Below are 21279 nucleotides of genomic sequence, written 5' to 3' on the forward strand. Positions count from 1 at the left end.
TTAGGATTTCTTTTTATTACTATATAAATCTGCGGTCTTGGAGCTTTTACTTGAGATTCATTACTTGTTTGATATGGTATATCACTCAAAATGTATCATTTTTAATTTCCCTACTTTATTTTTCAGAATTTGGAATATTTGAGGCTACCGATCATTATAAAACTGTGTAAATTACTTGCTGTCAATCTTTTTGAGGAGAAGTTGAATGTCTTTTACTCTTGTTTATCTTATGGTATAACTTGGTTTGTTGAGTCATCCCAAATTTCTATTACTTTACTAGTAGTGTCTATAATGTAATGGTAGAATACCAGCTAAGCTTTTACAATTAGGTGTGCTAGATGGGGTCTAACCATTCTTTTTTTGGTGTACCCCTGATTTGAAGATGGTTGAACACTAGCTTTGGTGCCCACAAATCACTTTCTGATTAGAACCTTCTTAACATTTAAAGATCTTAATGCTATTCTATTTTCATGCAATTGGGAACCAGTCCTTTTTAGGAATTTTACCGGCAACTTTTTTTTTTGCTCTTTTTTGGGGGAGGGAAGGACTTTGGTAATCATTGATGCAGTTCCAGCACAACAATGATGCTTGGTTCAGCTAAAAGTTCATTGAATTTTCCAGCTAGGTGTGAGCTAGTATCAGTTTATATAAGAACTTGTGTATACATTTGGAGCATGCCAAAAATGGGGTTACTTCAATGCTCAGTGCTACTATTTTAAAGTGCAAACCGCATCACGTGATGTAATCTATGATTGAGGACCACATATTGGCCCACATTAGCTCAAAATGCAAATACAACTGCAAAGTAATCGCTTTTACAATTATTTGGTGTGTATGAACATGTTATGTTACTCAATGTTAAAATTCAACCGGTTCAGATGTTAATAGAAATAGGCCAGCTAAGGTTTATGGTAATTGGTAACTTGTGATTGAAACAGAGAGCACAAAATTATTAGTGGAAATGGTTGCCAGTCAAAAGGGGATATTTTCATTACAACTGTTTAGATTGCAACAACGAGAACAAACCTCATTTTCTATGATGAAAGAAAAGTGAAAGGACTTTTTTTTAGGCCTTTACAAAATAAAGAAAAGAACAAAACGAATTGGGAAGATTTGATCAATCTCAAAATCTCGACCACTGAAGATTTTGTTGTCACAAGCATTGTACTTCTTATGGTTTGTACTTAACAGGCTATATATGAGGCAGTCAGTGGTTACCATAAGCCTTTGTTGTGTTTGTGCTATCATTGGAGTCAAGTGTTATTCCTTCTATTGCTTAAGATGTTGGAATGAAGAGCTGTGGTGAGAGAGACAGACATACCAGAGGGGATGCAGAGCTATGCTATGGAATTAGCACACCAAGCTCTCGATGCACATGAAGTTTCTGATTGTCAGTCCATTGCTCATTTCATCAAACAGGTCAATCTTAAAATATCTCACCCATTTAACTCTATTTTTTCTGGTTGTCTGCGTAATCATCTGTGTCTTAAGATTAGTATGTTCTTATAAATGTTATCATAAGGAAACATAAAGAATTCTTATTTTATGAAATATGCTTAATTTGCACGTATGTGTACTCACAAATATTAATGTTGGAGAAATTCTTTTCATGTTTGCTGCAAATTTTTCTACAATGAGAAAAAAAAGGAAGAGAACCGAAATAAATATTTAATTAACCCAATTTTTGTTTATATGAAATAGTGAGGATGAAAATGGAATGAAACCAAGGGGGTCTAATTAAGTACTACGTATGAGTTGTCATAAACTCCCTAGGTGTGAGTTTAATTCCTACAAATAAAAAATAGAATGAAAAGAAATATGATAAAAATTGAAAGTGACAAAACCAACTATTCAAGTTTCAACCCAATGCAAGCTAACCCAATGAAAGCTGTGGCATATAGAAGGTGGAGTAACAAAAGTGTGGATTCAATGTGTGTCTCTAAATTAACATTCAAGTCCATTGAACACTATTTTTTTTATTACTTTTAGTAGGTTTTTTGCCTTCTAAGTTCAAATTGTCCATTGATCATATTTGGAGAAAAGATCAATGTTTTAACTTGGGCTTAAAATACTAAACACAAACCTTACATTTTATTGGGTAAGTTCGGATTTGTTCTGACTAATCTGAGTTAATTTGTCACCTCTAATCAAAATTTTGTATTTTTACAATTTGTTTGAAAGAAAAAAAAGCCATGAAATTCACAAAAATACTAAATTGACATAAAATTAAGGGAAAATAATCTCTCTTTCTCTCTCACTTGTTTTAGCTTCTTAAAATTAAATCAATTTATATTAAGAAAACACTATTGAGTGAAAAATTAGTTATTATGGGTTAAACTAATTTTTTAATTAATATGAAAGTTATTCTTAATATAATTTATTTATTAATTCTAAATACATAGAGGCAATTTTTTTCTAATTGTTTCATTTTTATTTATTGAAACAACAAATCTTTCTTACTTTATTTTTTTATTTTCATTCTTAATTATTTTTTCTTTCCTCACTCTGTCTCACTTGTAAATTGTAATGCAAAAAGAGATAAAAAAAATATGAGTCGTAAAAATATATTATAAAATTATATAGGTATGATTCTTGCTTCTACCCATTTTCTCGCCGAAGTTTAATATTGGACTGACCATAAAATGTAACAGGATAATAATATTTAGATATCTTTTAACAAAAATATTTATTAGACGTCTTTTTATTATCTCTATCCCTCTCTAGGTAATTATGGAGATTTGGGTCTCAACGAAATATTATCCAATATCATAAGACACCTCTTTATATATGTTCCTTTGTTGCTTTTTCATATATATTCTCTATACGACAGAATCCTGCTTAAGAAATGTTTAGACATTAAATGTGGGGTGCCTAAATTAACAAAAATTAGAACCATGACCAAACCTCCGCGTTGGTGGTATAAACTTTGCTTACAAAAAGAAGAAAAGAAAGAAAGAAGACTTGTTAGATTTGATTCTTGTCCCGTACGTGCATATTATGTTTTCCTCTATTGGTGGCCAAGAGATGGGGTGCGAGTGCGAGACAAAGAAAAAGAAAATCGAATGTTATCCATTTCTTAAAAAAAAAAGTAAGATTGTTATTTTAATGTGACTGCGTGACTTAAAAATAAGTTATACTGACCTATGTATTGTCTTACATAACTTACGTTACCACATCACAATTCATTTAATTAAATTTAATAAAATATTGTCTAATCAAATTATAAATTAATCTAATTAAATATTATCTAATAAATTTTAAATTTATCTAATACAATAATATGATCTAATTATATTTTATCCAACATTAGAATAAATATATTTTTTACCAGGATTAGAACACACATATCTAATAAAAATTTGAAATATATATTTAATGTGTAACTAAAAATATAATTAATATTTTTACACAATTTTAATGTAATCCTATTTAATATGACACTAAATATTTTGAAAATGATAAATTTCTAAATATTATAAAATACAAAAAATACTAAGTACAAATTTAAAAAATTATAATTTAATAAAAAAATCTAGTATTTATTTTTAATTTGAAATCCTATAAAATAGTTTTACTTAGAAATCGTTTAAAATAATTTTATGAATAAATAATATTTTTTTAATAATATTTATATTATATAGTTGAAATTTTTATACTAAAATTTAATCAATATATTTATTATAAAATAATATTTTGTGTCAATGTTTAATAACTTTATATACAAAAATTTTGTTAACTAATATTTATAAAATAAGGTTAAATATCATTTTTACATAATTACATGATAAATATTTTAATATTAATTTATTAATTATATTTTTATTACAAAATTATTACATACGAAATAATATCATAAGTTAAATTAATTGTTATAGTGTTGAAATTTTTTACATACATACATTTGAATAAATTTCATAATTTAAATATTTATAATTACCTTGATTAAAACATATACGTGTAAGATAATAATTAATTTATTCAAATTTTAAATATGTAGATATATTTGTTCTAATTACCTTAATTATATTTAAATGATTTTTATGAACTAAAAAATAAAATAAAAAAATATTTACAATTTTTTCTATTAAATGCATAATATTTTTGTTTCTAACTTGTTAACTATAAAGAAAAATCAAGATAAAGATAAAATAAATATATATTTCAAAATTTTACTAGATATATTTGTTCTAATTCTAATCTTAATAAGAGATATATTTATTCTAATGTTGGATAAAAAAATAATTAAAAAATCAATTTATAAGATATAATTAGATCATATTATTTTATTAGATAAATTTAAAATTGATTAAATAATATTTAATACAATTTATTATATAATATTTTATTAAATTTGATTAAATAAATTATTTAATGTGGCGATGTAAATCACCTGATATTACACAATTCAAAATTTACACATATATGACTTATTTTCAAGTCAAACAAAAGCAATGGCCAATAAATATAGGTAAAAGTTCCAAACAAAAAAGTATGTTCGGAACAATTAATTTTAAAGTAATTTCCCTAAAATAACATGTTTGCGTCAATTATGAAAATTAAATATCACTTAAATAAAGAAGGTATATAGCATATAAGACATCATCTCCTTTATACTTCCTATACGCAAGAATTCTCATGATTTGGTTTAGATCTTTGTTGCACTTAGACAAAAAGTATGTTCGGAACAATTAATTTTAAAGTAATTTCCCTAAAATAACATGTCTGCGTCAATTATGAAGATTAAATATCACTTAAATAAAGAAGGTATTTAGCATATAGGACATCATCTCCTTTAGACTTCCTATACGCAAGAATTCTCGTGATTTGGTTTAGATCCTTTGTTGCACTTAGACAAAAAGTTAATTATTAAAATGATAAATAGTAGCAACAGAAATTTTGGTTCTGATTTTGTTTTTTTTTACATATTCTCTTCTATTAAGTAAAATTCACACAAATGCTTATATCCTATTTAATATCAAACTAGTACCAGTATGACCTACATGAGAGTGTTAGCAGCACTCTTCTTTTAAAAATATTGCAAAGCAATCTCACAATAACTGCTACTATTTAGTATTCGAAGAATTTCAATGTGTGAAACTTTTTTTTTAACAGTGTGTGAAACTTTTAGGAGAAAGAAAAATAAAAGAATGTCCACGTGGCCATACATATTAGAATCAACAAATTATAACATAGAATCACCGATTAGTCATAAAGCCGTATGATATTCCATTATTTTGCCATTTTAAGTTACACAGCTATAATGAATATTGAACATTAGGATATGACCTTCAAGAGCGTAATAAAGTAGACTCCACTTTAGTCCTTGATATGATTTTTCCATAACAACAAGACCAGCCAAACATTCACTAATAAAAAAAAACAAAAGTATTCCCGACGGCACAAATTCATCAATAACCTCGAAAATCAGTCGTTAATTCAATATTTCTGACGGATTTTGGATGGACCAAAATCTGTTAGTAAAAAATAATGATTGTGTTTATTTTCATGGAAAAAATTCCCTAGTTATTTGGCTCCATCATCTAGCTTGAAAACTCTAAAAGGAGTAACCAATGAAGGCATAGATAGAAGCATATGAACAGACACATGCTTAGAATTTCACAAAATAATATAACCACCACATCCACCAAAGAATGAAAAATGTCCTTTTTACCCTGCTAACACAATGATACCATAACTTCTATATAACAAATACAGCTATGGGCGTTAAAAGAAAAAGAAAAGAAAAAGGCCATATTGATGGGCAAGGCTAGCCCGCCAACAATGTTAAGAAACTAAGGATAAAAAGACAATTAATGGTATGTATTTCTAACGCTGTCATGCTACAATCAACACACCTCCAAGTGCTAAGTCATGGTCCATGAAACAGAACATTCATTGTCCAAGGCAAAACCACTATATGGTTTCATTCAACTATACCTATTTATATTTTATAGAAATTGTAAGGATGATTTGTATATTAGCATTATTACTTCCATGACAGAGGCACGACATTTGTTGCATGACAAAAATTCTCTCTCAAAGGAACTAAATTAGAATAATTAAAGTGAAATGAATGACACTTACTTCAGACTCATCAATCAGTTCATATGAGCATATGCAAATGATTATTTCATAATTTCATGCATAATCTCACAAGTCATCTATGTTGACTTTCAAACAAACAAACAATGTTGATTCAAAATAATAACTGCATTAGTCACATTTTTTTGTAATATAAATTTTTTGAAATGATCAACCACAAGTCAATTTAAAACATGGGTGATCCAATCATTTTCCAACTTTGAGGGTGAATTGAAGAATATCTTATGAGAACTAGTTAATGAATATCCCAACCAGTATATATTCCGTATTTAAACACCATATTTGTTCTATACACATTTACCTTAATCCAATCATGACTACCCATACTTGTTTCTCTCTTTGCTTCTTCTACATCACAACTTTTCACCTTGCAATTTCCACATTGGCTCAGTATGACAACTATAACATCCACATGGACATATCACCCATGCCCAAAGCAATCTCCTTCCAACACACTTGGTATCTCTCCACTTTCTCTTGAGCATTGGACAATTCCAAAGCCACCACTAACAAGTATAGGGTGTTTAATACAAGTTCGATCAAGAATTATACTGTGAGAAAAAAATCAATTTTAAATGAAGAGAGGTAACAAAGACACCTAAGGAACAACAATTTTCAAGAATTGGCACTTAGATCTGACGCAAGTATGCATTATTTTGATTTCAATCCAACTTGTATACTTATTTTGAATGAAATAATATAAGTTCTTTTCCTTCAAATAAAAAAAATGGCATTTGGCACTTCTAGTTTTTATGGTACAGAAATTTTGGGGTATGGATATTTAGTTTGGAATTTATCTTCACAAATTGACACTTCCAATTGCCAAGTGACCGTTAACAATATTCTCATTCGCTTAGGAATGAGTAGAATAGATGATATTCCAACACCAAACCATAAAAGATGCAATTTGTGGCAGAGAAATAGCTTCAAATGTTTGTTTACATAACCATAACCTTTTTATGAGAGTGAGTTGTCTCTAACATTACATGAAAATGACGCAACAACCTCACTCAATGGCGGAGTAAAGAGAGTGGTGCAACGCAGAGGAAGACAAAACAAATTTTAAGAGTAAAGAGCACTAACCAGCTGGTGAGCGCACAACGACATGTGCGATGGTGATGAGGGCTCAATGGCGGCGACACGACGATGTGGGTGAGAGAACGACATGATGATGTTCGACGGCAACGAGCACGTGACGGTGGTGGAGCTCGTGCAACGGCAGCGTGACTGTGGGTGCGAAAGCTTTCAAAATCCACCAAAGGGAAGGGAAGTGTCTAAGGGTCTGGTTAGGGTTGAGTTCTTTTAATTTTGGGTAAAATTTTTAGACGGACACATGTTCCGTCGGAAAAATTCATCAGTAATATTTAAATTTTTGACAGAATTAAATCGGTGGGTAAACATTCGTCGGTAATTTATAATTTTTGATGGAAAATTTGTCTTGTGAGTAAATTTTGTTGGCATTTTCCCATGGAATCCGTCGGTAAATTCCATCAGTAATTCAAACATTTCCGATGAAATACATCCCGTGAAAAATATTCCGTCGATAATAACAATTTTTCTTCTAGTGATTGTCTCATTGGGTGAAATTAACTACATAAATGAAATATGTCACGTTCTGTCAAACTATAAATTTTTTATTAAAAAAGTCTAGTTGAATTAGTTAAACAATTTATGTGAGTTATTACAAACATATGTTTTTATATTAAATTTCAAAGAGTTCGAAACATTAACATTATGTTGTGCTATTGGAAATGGATATGAAATCCTTTTACAAGCCGGTCAATCAGGTATGATTTATTAAGGTTTGAATCTTGTGATAAATGAAATATAAAAAGAGATGTTGAGAGGAAATATCTTATTAAAAATTATCAATTAAGTTCTTTAATAAATATTAGTTATCAATAAAATTTATATAAGTTGTTGTAAATTTTTTAGTACTAATATCTTAATTCGATTACTATGTATAAAAAAAATACAAAGTTTACAAGAAACCACATATCAAGGCCTTTTCTCTCAAGGGTTTGTCGTTTTAGGCTTCCTTATTTAATCGAAATATTTTTTATTTCATCCACTTTTCTGGTTGGAGCGTGTCGTTTTTTAATTATTTATTGTTGAAATAATGACTCTCACCTAGTGCTAATTTTCATACTGCTTAAGAAATTTAATAACAGTCACTTGATTGTATCATGTGGACCTGCTTGGAATTCCGTGGTTGGAAAAACTTTGGATCTTGCACTACACATTTATATGGAAGTTTCATATTCTTTCGCGTGGAGATGATGGAATTTCTGATCTTCAGAGATAAGAAGGATTTCACAAAAAGCAGGGAAGAAGCTATTGGAGTGCTGCAGAAGGATAGAAATTGTGATTCGTAATTAAATTCCAAATTTTCTAGTTGTTATATTCTATAGAAGAACCTAAGTTTTTTTATTCCTAATTAACCTGTGCTAAACATGTTCAATCTTTTTCTTTATATGAAAAAAAAAGTTATAAAAGTAGCAGATGATATAAACAAAAAAAAACTATTGTGCCTTGCCAATTATGTATGGTTATCCACATATATATATAGAATAAAATATTGTCCACGTACTTCTGTTTCTAGTTATTTGTAAGCAGTTTGACAAATGCTTGAATCATGAGTCATGACAATAGCGAACAAAATAGGTATTGGCCACATAACTACTTATATTTTGGTAAAATACACACAATTATAACCATTTATCGATGGCGCCGCTTTAAGATTAACTATTTTACACCCCACTCAATATGCATCATCCTTTATATATAGATAGAAAATGTATACCAATAAGTTATTGGTTCAAATGGTTTTCAGATTGATTATCTTAAACTTGATCTCTCTTTAAGTAAAATCTTGGATTCGAACTTTATAAATGAAAAAAAAATATTATTAAAAAAAATATTCTACTAAAACTGATCAATTAGATTATTAGACAAAAATTAATCATCTAACAAAAATATAAATACTTCACACTAATGTCATGATAACAAAAAAAAAAGTGTATATAATAAAACAAGAGTGTCTACTCAGTTAGTTAAGAAAATGTTTATAGTGAAAATGTCTATTTTATGTGAAAGTGAAAACAAAATTAACTATAAATCTTATAAGAATGATTAAAATTGAAAAAAAAATACAAGTAATGTTTAAAAACTCATTACTTTTTTAAGTAGTCAATATATATGACATTAAATCTTGATTTTATATATATATATATATATATATATATATATATATATATATGATTAATTACTTAAAAAACTAATCACTTAAATTTCTAATATTGATCTTATGCAAATAATATTATGATTAAAATTTACTCGTCTCACGCTTATAAATATATATAGGGCATCTTCTAGCATGTATTGGTTCATATCATTCAAAGGCACAGTATAGAAACACTCGTTTCATCTGGTACACCAGCTACCGTAAAGGAACTCCAATAGCTGTGCAATCAAATATAATAAACACAAGAATATAAAACTCTTGAAATAAAGAAGGCCAGGATATCGATTTTATTGAACTGGTGTTCAAATGCTCTTCATATTGGTCATAACATAAGGACGTGGTAATCTACATCCCAAGGATTAGACCCGATAAACATATTGTTTCTAAACCTCAGGATGCAGATTACCTGATCCTAAACCAATACTCACTCTTCCAAGAAGGTTTGAAACCAATGACAGTACGTAGAAGAATGTTGAGGTGAATTGAGTTTGTCCTTTGATCATATCTTCAGTCTCAGAAATTTATATATAGTTGTTCTTAAAGTGGAGAATTGTATTCTTCCTTGATTTAATATTGATATTTGCTAAAAATTATTAATTGCAGCAGCCTCTAACTAAGAATCATTTCATGTGTTCCTTTTTTTTTTTATCAAATATTGATCTTTTCCTTGTAGGCTTGTAGAATAAATAAAATTCCTCTAGCCATTTTAGAAAGCATCCTATTGTCCCTAATAATGGATGAGATCGTAAATCTGTAAAGAGTTAAAAGTCACTAACACAGATGAAGATGAAAAAGTAATATTCAGGCATGCTTTTGAGCTGTTTTAATCACCACATTTTGTTTTTTTCCAGCTCATGTTGTCTTTTCTACAAGATATCGGTAGTCACTACAAAAAAAAAAAAAAAAATACTAGGCATAGCTTTAGAAATAAATCAGAACTAAGAACCGTCTAAGTTTTCTTTTTTCTTTCTTTTATATTTTGTGGTTGCACTCCACATCTCAGGCAATAAATTGATGACAAGGTGCAACTATTCACTAAAATTTGTATTTTTCAATAAATTTAGTCAATTATAAAAAGAAAGCACTAGTATTTCTCTTCTAATAACTTTTTGTAATATCTTGGTAATATCATGCAACTTTTAACGTATGTTTTGATGTTGGTTTTTAAAAGTATTTTTACTCTTGAAGTAATAAATTTTTGGGTAAAAGATCAATTTGGTCCCTATAGTTTACACTCATCAATTTATTCCTTGCACTAGAAATACACAATTTAGTTCACAATTATGCAAATGTGCTGACAATTTAGTTTTGCTGTCAACTCTCATTCGTTTTCAGTAATGTTTATGACGTGGCATGCTAAAGTCAATGTGGCCAATCCACGTGATGGAAGACGAAGGCACGTGTGGACCAAATTGTCATTTGGAGGAATAAGCTTTTTTTTAATCTTTTATTAAGTCATCACAAATTGACCTTTCACTACTCTTGTTCCTTTTTTTCCTTTTTGTGAGAGAAAGACTAAAGTGTGGGTTGCTTTGCTTGTTCCTGTGTTTTGCTTTGCCGGTTGTCATGATGACCTGGGGTGAACGGTGGTGCTTGGATTGTGGCTGCCTTGTTCTCAACCTTTCTTTCTGTATGTTGAAGGCGACGAAACAAAACTTCGTAAGGTAAGGTGTTTCTTTCAATTTCTCCATGTGTGTTGATGACCGTCGTTCTGTTTTCATTACATTCCTCCATGTGGCCGCAATTTTCGTTGCATTTGTTGTTGGGTTTTTTCGCTATTGTAGAAAAACAAGGGATTAAGCATGTGTTAGGGTTTAGGTTTTTTTTATGATGGTTTGATAAAGTGAAACAATGATTCTCTATTTTGGGTATAGAAAAGGAATAAATTTTATTACTAATACAATGATGCTTTGTTTCCTTCTTAATTTAATTGCATTTTGTGTGTTTCCTTTTATAGAATGCCTGATAAGATTTTGTTGCACCACAAAGGTCAATTTCTCTTAAATGATGAAGGGGTGTTGGAGTATGTGGAGGGTGAAGAATGTTACTGGGAGTCATTAAAGACAGACTTGATGAATGTGTGGATTGTCTATGACTTATGTAAGACTTGCGGTGGATATAGTCAGTTTTGAAAGGTATTTTATTAGGTACCGGGAAAAGGGTTTGAGCATGACTTAACTTCGTTTGATAATGATCAGGATGTGCTAGCTATGTCTAACACAACTCTCCTTGATCTAGACAAGGATGTTCATATGTATTTTGACTATGTGATAGATGTCACGTCAGAGATTCTAATTGAGGGTGTTTTTGATGTTGTTGATGAGGCAGTAGTTGGCAACACAAACAAAAAAGTGCTTGTTGGTGAGGATGCAAGTGAAAAATATGCTGAGGCTGACCATCCTTTGTATGATATTCCACTTGATTATGGTAGTCTTAATGTAGAAGAATGATATGTAGCAACAAAAGTGATGAATAATTTGTTTGGTGATGTTGGGGATGATAACCAAGATGCTGAGGAGGAGGATGGAGAATCTGATGATGATGATTTTGTTGTTGTTGATGATGAAAGCGATCCAGATTTTGGCATCGATGTTTTATGTAATTCTCAAATTTTACTATGATTAATTTCAATGTTAAATACATAGGATAACAATAGTGTTTGTTGATGATTATTCATTTAATTTGTATAATTGTGTTTCAGGTGAGAATGATGGTGACTTATTTGATACAAGTAATTACAATTATGAATTTGAGTCAATGAGGTCTCTACCTAGTAGTGATGATGAAGGTGGCAGCATTAGAAAAATGGTGTACCCTCAATTTGATACATCTAGCCGTTTTAGGCATGTGCAATTTGAGTTAGGAATGAAATTTGATAACATTGCATTGTTTAAGGATGCAGTTAAGGACTACACAATCAATATTGGTAGGGAGGTCAAATGGGTAAAAATATAAGAGGTAAAACATGTTGCAAAGTCAAGGGTTGTCCATGGGAGATCTATTGTGCATGGAACAAAGCTACAAAAAGCTTTCAACTAAAAACATTTGTTAAGGAACACAATTGTGGTAGCATTTTCAAGAACAACCAAGCTAATAGGAAATGGGTGGCAAAAAATCTATCTGAGAAGCTAAAAATACATCCTACTCTAACTCATCATGAGACACATGAGTACATGAAGATTGAGTTTGGTGTCACCATAGATGAGAGGAAGATGTGTAGGGCACTTCAAAAAGCAAAAAAGCATGGTTGAAGGGAGTATTAAGAAATAATATGAAAAATATTTGGGATTATGCACAGGAATTGGGTAGAAGCAATGAAGGAACTACAATAAAGATTGATTGCATCCCAATACCACATTCCCAACCACAATTTGAAAGAATGTATGTTTGTCTTGATGCATGTAAGAAGGGATTCAAGGCTAGTACAAACCATTTATTAGTTTTGATGACTATCTTTTGAAGGGATATTATGGAGGTCAATTGTTGTGTTCTGTTGGAAAAAATGCTAGCAATGGATTTTTCCCATAGCATTTGTTGTTGTCGATGTTGAAGACAAATATAATTGGAAATGGTTTTGTACTTTGTTGCATGAAGATCATGGAGATTAAAAGCAATTTGGTTAGAACTTTATGTCTGACATCCAAAAGGTAACAATTCGGTTGGAACTTATTTTTTGCATGCATGCATGAATAACTTTCATACGTGTTTTGTATCTAACATTAATTTATTCTAATTCGTGGATCACTCTGACGTTAAGTGGGAAACATTAGGGACCACTCTAACATTAAGTGTGAAACACTAGGGACCATTTTTTCAGGATTGTATATTTTAATTTATTGTAATTATTCTCATGTATGTTTGTAATCACGTAGGGTCTGGTCCCAGCATAGAGAGAGGTTTTTCCTATAGCTTCTCATAGGTTTTGTGTATGCATTTGTAGAGGAATTTTTCCAAACAATGGAAAGATAAGGAACTCAAGTGATTAGTTTGACAATGTGCAAGGGCATCTATTGTACTAGAATTTGACCAATGCATGGAAGTTATAAAGAGGAAGAATGAACTAGCTTTTAAGTATTTAGACAAATGGTCAAAGGCATCCTGGACAAAATCTTACTTTAGTGAAAATATTAAGGTAGACAATATCACCAACAACAACTATGAGGCTTTCAATGCAAAGATTTTGAAGTATAGAAGCATGGCCAATTCTGAGTTTATGTGAGGAAATCAAGTGTTACATCATGCACAAAATGACCAATGCCAAACTCAAAATGGTTGCTAGAATGGGACCATTGGTACCCACGCAACAATCTAGATTGGAGAAAGAAAAGCGTGAAAGCAACAAGTGGACAACATATTGGGTTGGAGATCCAAATGGCAACAAATATGAAGTTCATCAAAACTGAACAAAGCTTGATGTGGATTTGAACACTGAACATTGTACATGTAGAATGTGGCAGTTGACAGATATAACATTTTTAAATGTAGTTCATATCTTCTCTTTACAATTATGCATGAAAATCTTAATACTTTTTCATTGTGTAGCAAGGTTTGACATGTAAGCATGCAATTGATGCAATCAAATTCAAAAACTACAGACCTGAGGATTATTGTGATAGGATGTTGACAATAAGGTCATATAATGTAACATATGAGTACTATGTTCATCCAACTCAAAGTCAATAGTATTGGGAGAGGACAACATTCACCAAACCAACACTATCTCTATAACATCATAAAATTTTAATATAATTATTGTTATTGATTTTAGTATAAGAGTTTATTTGAATTAAAATTATTGATGATAATATATATATATATATATATATATATATATATATATATATATATATATATATATGGAATGCTTGTATTATGATATATTAAATATCATTGAAATACTTTAATAAAAAAATTGTTTGTTTTAATTACTTTATTTAAAATTGATTGAGTTAAATAATTATTTTATAATTATAAAAGAAATCATGACAACTCCATATCCTAATTAAAAGGATTAAAAAAATTATTACTATTGTAAAGATAAATATTATAATAATAATATGACATTGTATATCTAGTTTGGATAAGATATTTGTTATATTTGAATTTGTGATCAATGATAATGATTTACATCTTATCATATTTTATCTTAATATATCTTGAAAGAAAATAAAATATTAGATAATGTTAATAATTAGATAAGTCTAGATAATAGAGTAGAAAAAGATAAAGAAATACTTGATTAGCCAAATCTATTGAGAATATATCTCATGTGATCCAATCTTAAATCATAAACTCTTGTATTGTATAATGATAAATAATTCTCTTCTAAAATTTTATAGACGGTCTCTTAGAAAATAGAAAATTAGCAGAACATATAAGATTAAGAAGAAAGAAGAAACAAAGAGAATCGTGTTGACCCATTAAATGGAAAAGAGGAATGATAAGTGAAGAACACATGAATTACTATGTGGTTTAAGAGGTGAGTAAAACACTTTGTTTTTTTTAAACCCTCCATGGTATATTTCTTGAAGGATTTTCTTTGAGATTCTTAATAAAAGAAATTAGGGATTGGTTGCATTCTAAGTGTTATGTTTGGATTATTTTAAGTGACCGGAATATTTATTTATGTTTGTTTTTATTGTGGTGAGAATATATGGTTGTATTGTGAAACGCCATGATGAATCACTATTCGTATTATTAATAATATAAGATTTATTATATTATGTATTATTAATTGATGTTTATGATTTGATACTCACAAGATTGAAATGGATTGTGATTATTTGGTGTGTGTTAATAATCGATTAAATTGAAATATAGATTCTTGGTATAATCTTGTGAATTCATATTGGGTTCTTGAGATACCTCCATCTAGGATAGGGAACAGATTTTGGATCCCTCCATTTACGATGGGGAAGACAGTGAGACGTCATTGCATGGATATGAGTGCTCATAGACCTTTTGAAGAACCTGATATCCACACCAGTTCTGGGAACTAAAGAGTTGAGTCTAGTGATTTTGGGAATCAGTGGTTGTGTTGTGATATTTGTTGTTCGTTTAAGAATTGAATGCAATGAAGTGTTGGTGTTTATGTACTAGAATGTTATTTCATTCTGTGAATAATTTTTGGTTATTTATAAGTATTATATATTACTTTTAATTTAATTTTGCGGATACCATAGTTGGATTTTTTTGGTTACCACGTTGCCTGGGAACAACACTATTTGTGAAATCTTTTAGAACTTGTTTTACTCACTATGATTATTATCTCATTAAAAGTATTATTTTCAGAGTTCGTGGAAGAAGCTTTAGAGACGAGGGAGAATTGAAAACTTAGTTCATATTAGTTAAACTTTGCTTTATTTGGTTAGTATTTTTAAATTTTCATATTTGAAAATAAAGTTGTTTATTTAAGTAAGGACTCGTTTATTTATAATATTTGACCTTGAAGGCCTAAGAAAGCTAGGAGAAAAGACCAAACTGAGGGAGAAGTCAACAACACTAGGACCAGGATGAAAAGGAATTACAACACTGTAACATGTATCAAATGTGGACATGAAGGCCACAATACCAGGGGCTGTAAAATTGGTGGTGTTCCACCAAAACCAAAAAAATGGAAATCCACACCTGAACCTGAAGTTACTCCTAGTGCAACTACTGAGACAACAATATACTATTACTTAGTATATCTTATGTTTATTTAGAATGTTTATCTTTGTAAATTTATATTAATTTCAATCATTCACTGCACTATAGGAGGATTTGAATTGCTCTCAAAGTGCACCAATCATTGAACCAATTGCAAATGAAGTTACACCTGCCCCTCATGTTGAAGTTGCAAAAGTGCCAACATTTGTACCACCAACACCTGCATTTAGACCACCTTCAATTTGACCTACAACTCCTATAATCAAAGTTCCCTTTCCAAGTGGACTATCTCCAAGAATGAACCAACCAAATTTTATGAATTTCATTCCTACACCACGTTTCCAACATCCTCAACCTCCTTCTAAGTGATTCGTGGCAACTTTATGATATTTTGGATTATTGGGTAACTTTATGATAAGTTGCCATTTAGTTGTTATGTTATTTTGAAGAACAATTTATTTTCTTAAGTAGTTTTTTGGGATTTTCTACTATGATGGTAATATGATACGTGTGGGTAGTATCATGGATATTATCAGAGTTGTCAAAATGAATCAACCCAACTTGTTGAGGCTGACCCACCTCATAGACGGGCGGCCCAATCCATCACGGGTTGGCCCACCAACCCACCTAACATTATAAAAAATCATTTATTTAAATAAAAGAAAAATCAACAAAGAGAGGAACAATGAAAATGAAATCCACCTCCACTTTCGACGAAAAACGGTGACAGCACGCATGGTGAGGTACCATGGTGGCGCGAAAACATGGTGAGGTGGTGACTGATGGAGAGACGAGAGAGAGAAAGCACACACACAAAGACGTGAGAGAGAGAGGGAGAAAGAAAGAAGAGAGACGCGAGAGAGTGTGGTGATTGGTGAGGTGGTGGCGTCGCCGTGGATGGAAGCAACCAACGATCCAATCACAAAGGAAAAAGTATCGAAGTGAGATCATTGAGAGATAGAGAGAGTGAGATTGTGACACAATGTGTGACAATTTGTGTATGAGTTAAGGTTAGTTTGTTTGGTGGGTTCAACTTGTAGAAGCAAAGCTTCATGGTGAATCAAAGGTGATTCAAAGGTGTTTTGATGATAACAATGATGATAACAAAAAATGATGACAAAGGTGATGACAAAAAGCTCAAAGATCAATCAAAGAACAACTCAAGTGAATCAAAGATCAATCAAAGAACAACTCAAGTGAATCAAGAACAGATCAAGAGTTCAAGATAAGAATCAAGAAGAATTCAAGACTCTAGAAGAAATTTTAGAGTCAAGAATCAAGATTCAAGGTTCAAGATCTCAAGAATCAAGATCAAGATTCAAGACTCAAGATTCAAGAATCAAGAGAAGGCTTAATCAAGATAAGTATAAAAAAAATTTCTCAAAAATTGAGTAGCACATGATTTTTCTCAAAACATGTTTACCAAAGAGTTTTTACTCTTTGGTAATCGATTACCAGATTGTTGTAATCGATTACCAGTAACAAAATTGTTTTGAAAAAGTTTTCAAATTGAATTTACAACGTTCCAATTAATTTCAAAAAGTTGTAATCGATTACAATGTTTTGGTAATCGATTACCAGTGCCTTTGAACATTGAAATTCAAATTCAAATGTGAAGAGTCACATCCTTTCACATAAAAGCCTTGTGTAATCGATTACATTGATTTGGTAATCGATTACCAGTGTTTGTTTCTGAATAAATCAAAAGATGTAACTCTTCAAAAAGGTTTTGACTTTTTCAAATTGGTTTTAAGTTTTTCTAAAAGTTATAACTCTTCTAAATGGTCTTCTTGACCAGACATGAAAAGTCTATAAAAGCAAGGCTTTGTTTTGCATTTTAAATTAATTCATTCATTCATTCTTGAATACTGTTCCAATCAATCTCTTACAATCTTTTTACAAGCCTTGAGTCTCTTTGAACTTCTTCTTCTTCTTCCTTTTGTCAAAAGCTTTCCAAAGTTTTCTGGTTTTCCAAACCTTGAAAACTTGTGATATTCATCCTTTTCATTCCCTTCTCCCTTTGCCAAAAAGAATTCGCCAAGGACTAACCACCTGAATTCTTTTTGTGTCTCTCTTCTCCCTTTTCCAAAAGAACAAAGGACTAACCGCCTGAATTCTTTTGTGTCTCCCTTCTCCCTTGTCAAAGAATTCAAAACGACACAGTCTGAGAATTTTTTTGATTCTTCTCATTCCCTAATACAAAAGTGTTCAAAGGACTAACCGCCTGAGAATTCTTTTGTATCCCCATTTACAAAGTATCAAAGATTTAATCGCCTGAGATCTTTGTCTTAACATATTGGAGGGTACATCCTTTGTGGTACAAGTAGAGGGTACATCTACTTGGGTTTGACTGAGAACAAGAGAAGGTACATCTCTTGTAGATCAGTTCTAGTGGAGGGTACATCCACTAGGGTTTCAAAGAGAATAAGGGAGGGTACATCCCTTGTGGATCTTTGCTTGTAAAAGGATTTTTACAAGGTTGAAAGAAATCTCAAGGACCGCAGGTCGCTTGGGGACTGGATGTAGGCACAGGTTGTTGCCGAACCAGTATAAAAACTCTTGTGTGTTTGTTTCCTTCTTCCCTACTCTTTTACTTTCCGCTTTTATTTTCTGTTAAGTTTCTCTTCTACTCCTCATTCTCTTAACAATTTAGTAAAAGCCTTAGCAGAGTAATTTTTTAATTAGTAAAGGTTTAGGAATAATTAATTCAACCCCTTCTTCTTAATTATTCTGAGGCCACTCAATCCAACACAACCTGAGTGGCTCAGGTTGTAAATGGGTTGGGTTGCATTTTTTGACTAGTTGAAATTACTCCCTTTTTTGTTTTGCCCAGCTCGGCCCGAACCCGTGGTTGGCTAGGTTGGCCCATGAGTCCTAACCCATTTTGACGGCTCTAGATATCATGACTTTGTATTTAGGTCCTTTGTTTGTTTTGGGTAGTGTAACATTAGAAATTTGACTAGTATTTGGCAATGTATTGAACAAAAATTGTAGTTTAATGGTGCATGTGTGCTTATAAATTTACATAATTGTCATGGACGATTTTGTTATTAAGTTATATTTGTAGGGACCATTTTGCCCTTGCATATGAAAGTTTCATCATGAAATTGGGAAGATTAGCCTTCTTCTCAACATAGTCGTTACCTATTTTTTAAATTTAAAATCAAAATTTAAAAATAAAAATCACTGACAATTTAGTTGAAAATATAATTGGCCGACATGGCATGTACCCTACACATAACTTATGACCCAACACGTTACTTTCACTTCCACCACGTGGATTTTCCACTTCAACTTTAACATGTCACATCATCATAAACGTTAATCGAAATATCAGCTTTAACATGTCACATCATCATAAATGTTAACCCAAACAGAGTAGAGTTGATAAAATTAAATTGTCAAATACTTTTACATAAGGACTAAATTGTATATTTTTATAATATAAGAACTAAATTGACAGCAAATATAAACTACAAGGATTAAATTGATCATCATCCTAAATATTTCTTTCTTCATTTTTGTGTACCGATGAAATTCAGAAATATATTAGAATTCTCAAAAACATGTTGTCAACTTTAATTTTAGCCAAGTAATCTTAGTGTGCGCAACATACTTCACTCATAATCATTATTCATATACTACCAAAACTATTGGTGTTTAGGAGAATATTAAGGAACATTTAATAAGTATACAATATTAATATGTTTAATCTAAAATACTCTCAATTATTTAATTTGTTATACATATGATTTGTTGTTTATGCATGGAAGTGTTTTTATTAATGTATTGCAAGTAAAATGTTTCTCATGAAGATGAAACACGTACGTTATTTTAAATGAGGGTATATTAGTTCTTTTAAATAAGAATATATGCAGAAAAAGTATCCAATGAGACTTAAAGTTTATAACACATCAATAGTTTTAAAATAAAAAGGGGCTAAAATATTACAATATTTCTTTATTAATGGAAGGAGTGACTTTTAATAACAACTACTTCATTCCCTTTTGATGATGGATTTAGAATGTTTTTATAAAAAACTGACATATAAAATTAAAATACATTTTTAATTAAACATTCAAAAGGTAAATTAGAAAAATACTTTTATTATTTTATTAAAATTTATAATAATAATAAAATTAAAGATAATAAAATTTATATCAATATTTAAGGAATGCTGTGATATTCTTTTAAAATTATTCATATATATTACTTTCATTTTTTATTATATTTTTTTTAAAAAATAGTGTTAAAATATTGGAAAAATTAATATATCTAATTTATGTATTTAATGAAAATTAAGTTTGCTGATAGAATTTCATTGTCTATAAACACCTAATGATGAAAGTATTACAGCACTCTGCTCAGCCAAAATCTGCTCTTATTAGCAAACCTGTCGTCTAGTGCATGAAATTATATATGTTTATTCAAACGAATAAAGACTTGTAGCCTACTAGGTTCCATTCCAGCTAACAAAGAATAAGAAAACAAGAATTGATTCCTTAATTATAAATAAAAGTTTAATTGAGTTTCTCAATTACTAAAAAAATCAACTAAATCGTTCAAATCCTCAATTAATTATAAGTTCAATTAGATTCTTTAATTATTTAAAACAATACAATTAGGTTCTCTTGTATAATGAAATATATAAATTTTGATTTAACTTTTTAATAATTGAGAAATTAATTAAATGATTTAATTAAATTTTTTAATAATTAGAAGATCTAATTGAATTTTTTTTAAAATAACTAAAAGAACTAATTAAAATTTTTAACAATTGATGAACCTAATTGAATTTTTTAAAATAATTAAAGAACCTAATTTTAAACTTTATAATAATTAAAGGATCAAATTAAACTTTTAATTATAATCCAGAGATCGATTATATAATTAATTCAAAAAAGAAAGATATCTTGGTTGGCATCAACTAAAATTAATATTTAGTGCAATTAAAAAAAGGTACATTTAATTCGTGCGGTCAGTACACTTGAACGTTGATAAAAAGATAGGATAGATTAGATTCTAAATTCGTTTTTTTAATCTGATTTCATGAGATGAAAAATTAACCTGTGTGTTTTCCTTTTAATCAAATACACCAATTTTAACTGTATGGAATCTGAATCCCATTAACTCGCTCGATAATATTCATCTTTGGTAACTTTTATCGTAAGGTAATTTTTCAAGTTATTATACGTATATTGTTCATTTTATTCTTTTACAAAAATATGTTATTGGTCCCTTGGGCACATATTACTATATTATTTCTTATCGAATGGACTGAGGTC

At 30.0% G+C, this 21279-nt stretch overlaps 1 long non-coding RNA gene and 1 other non-coding gene across 2 annotated transcripts; both read right to left on the reverse strand.

Moving 5' to 3' along the window:
• Nucleotides 1-6291: 6291 nt before the first annotated feature.
• Nucleotides 6292-7465, reverse strand: LOC106796825 (uncharacterized). Its single transcript, XR_001386048.3, has 2 exons — nt 7186-7465; nt 6292-6653 (listed from the first exon to the last, which is right to left on the reverse strand). It is a non-coding gene; the product is annotated as an uncharacterized lncRNA (long non-coding RNA).
• Nucleotides 7466-9677: 2212 nt separating this feature from the next.
• Nucleotides 9678-9761, reverse strand: MIR2111B (microRNA MIR2111b). Its single transcript, NR_126673.1, has one exon. It is a non-coding gene; the product is annotated as a microRNA MIR2111b (primary transcript).
• Nucleotides 9762-21279: the final 11518 nt, after the last annotated feature.

This window comes from Glycine max, chromosome 18 (genome assembly GCF_000004515.6).
Source record: "Glycine max cultivar Williams 82 chromosome 18, Glycine_max_v4.0, whole genome shotgun sequence".
NCBI classification, from domain to species: domain Eukaryota; kingdom Viridiplantae; phylum Streptophyta; class Magnoliopsida; order Fabales; family Fabaceae; genus Glycine; species Glycine max.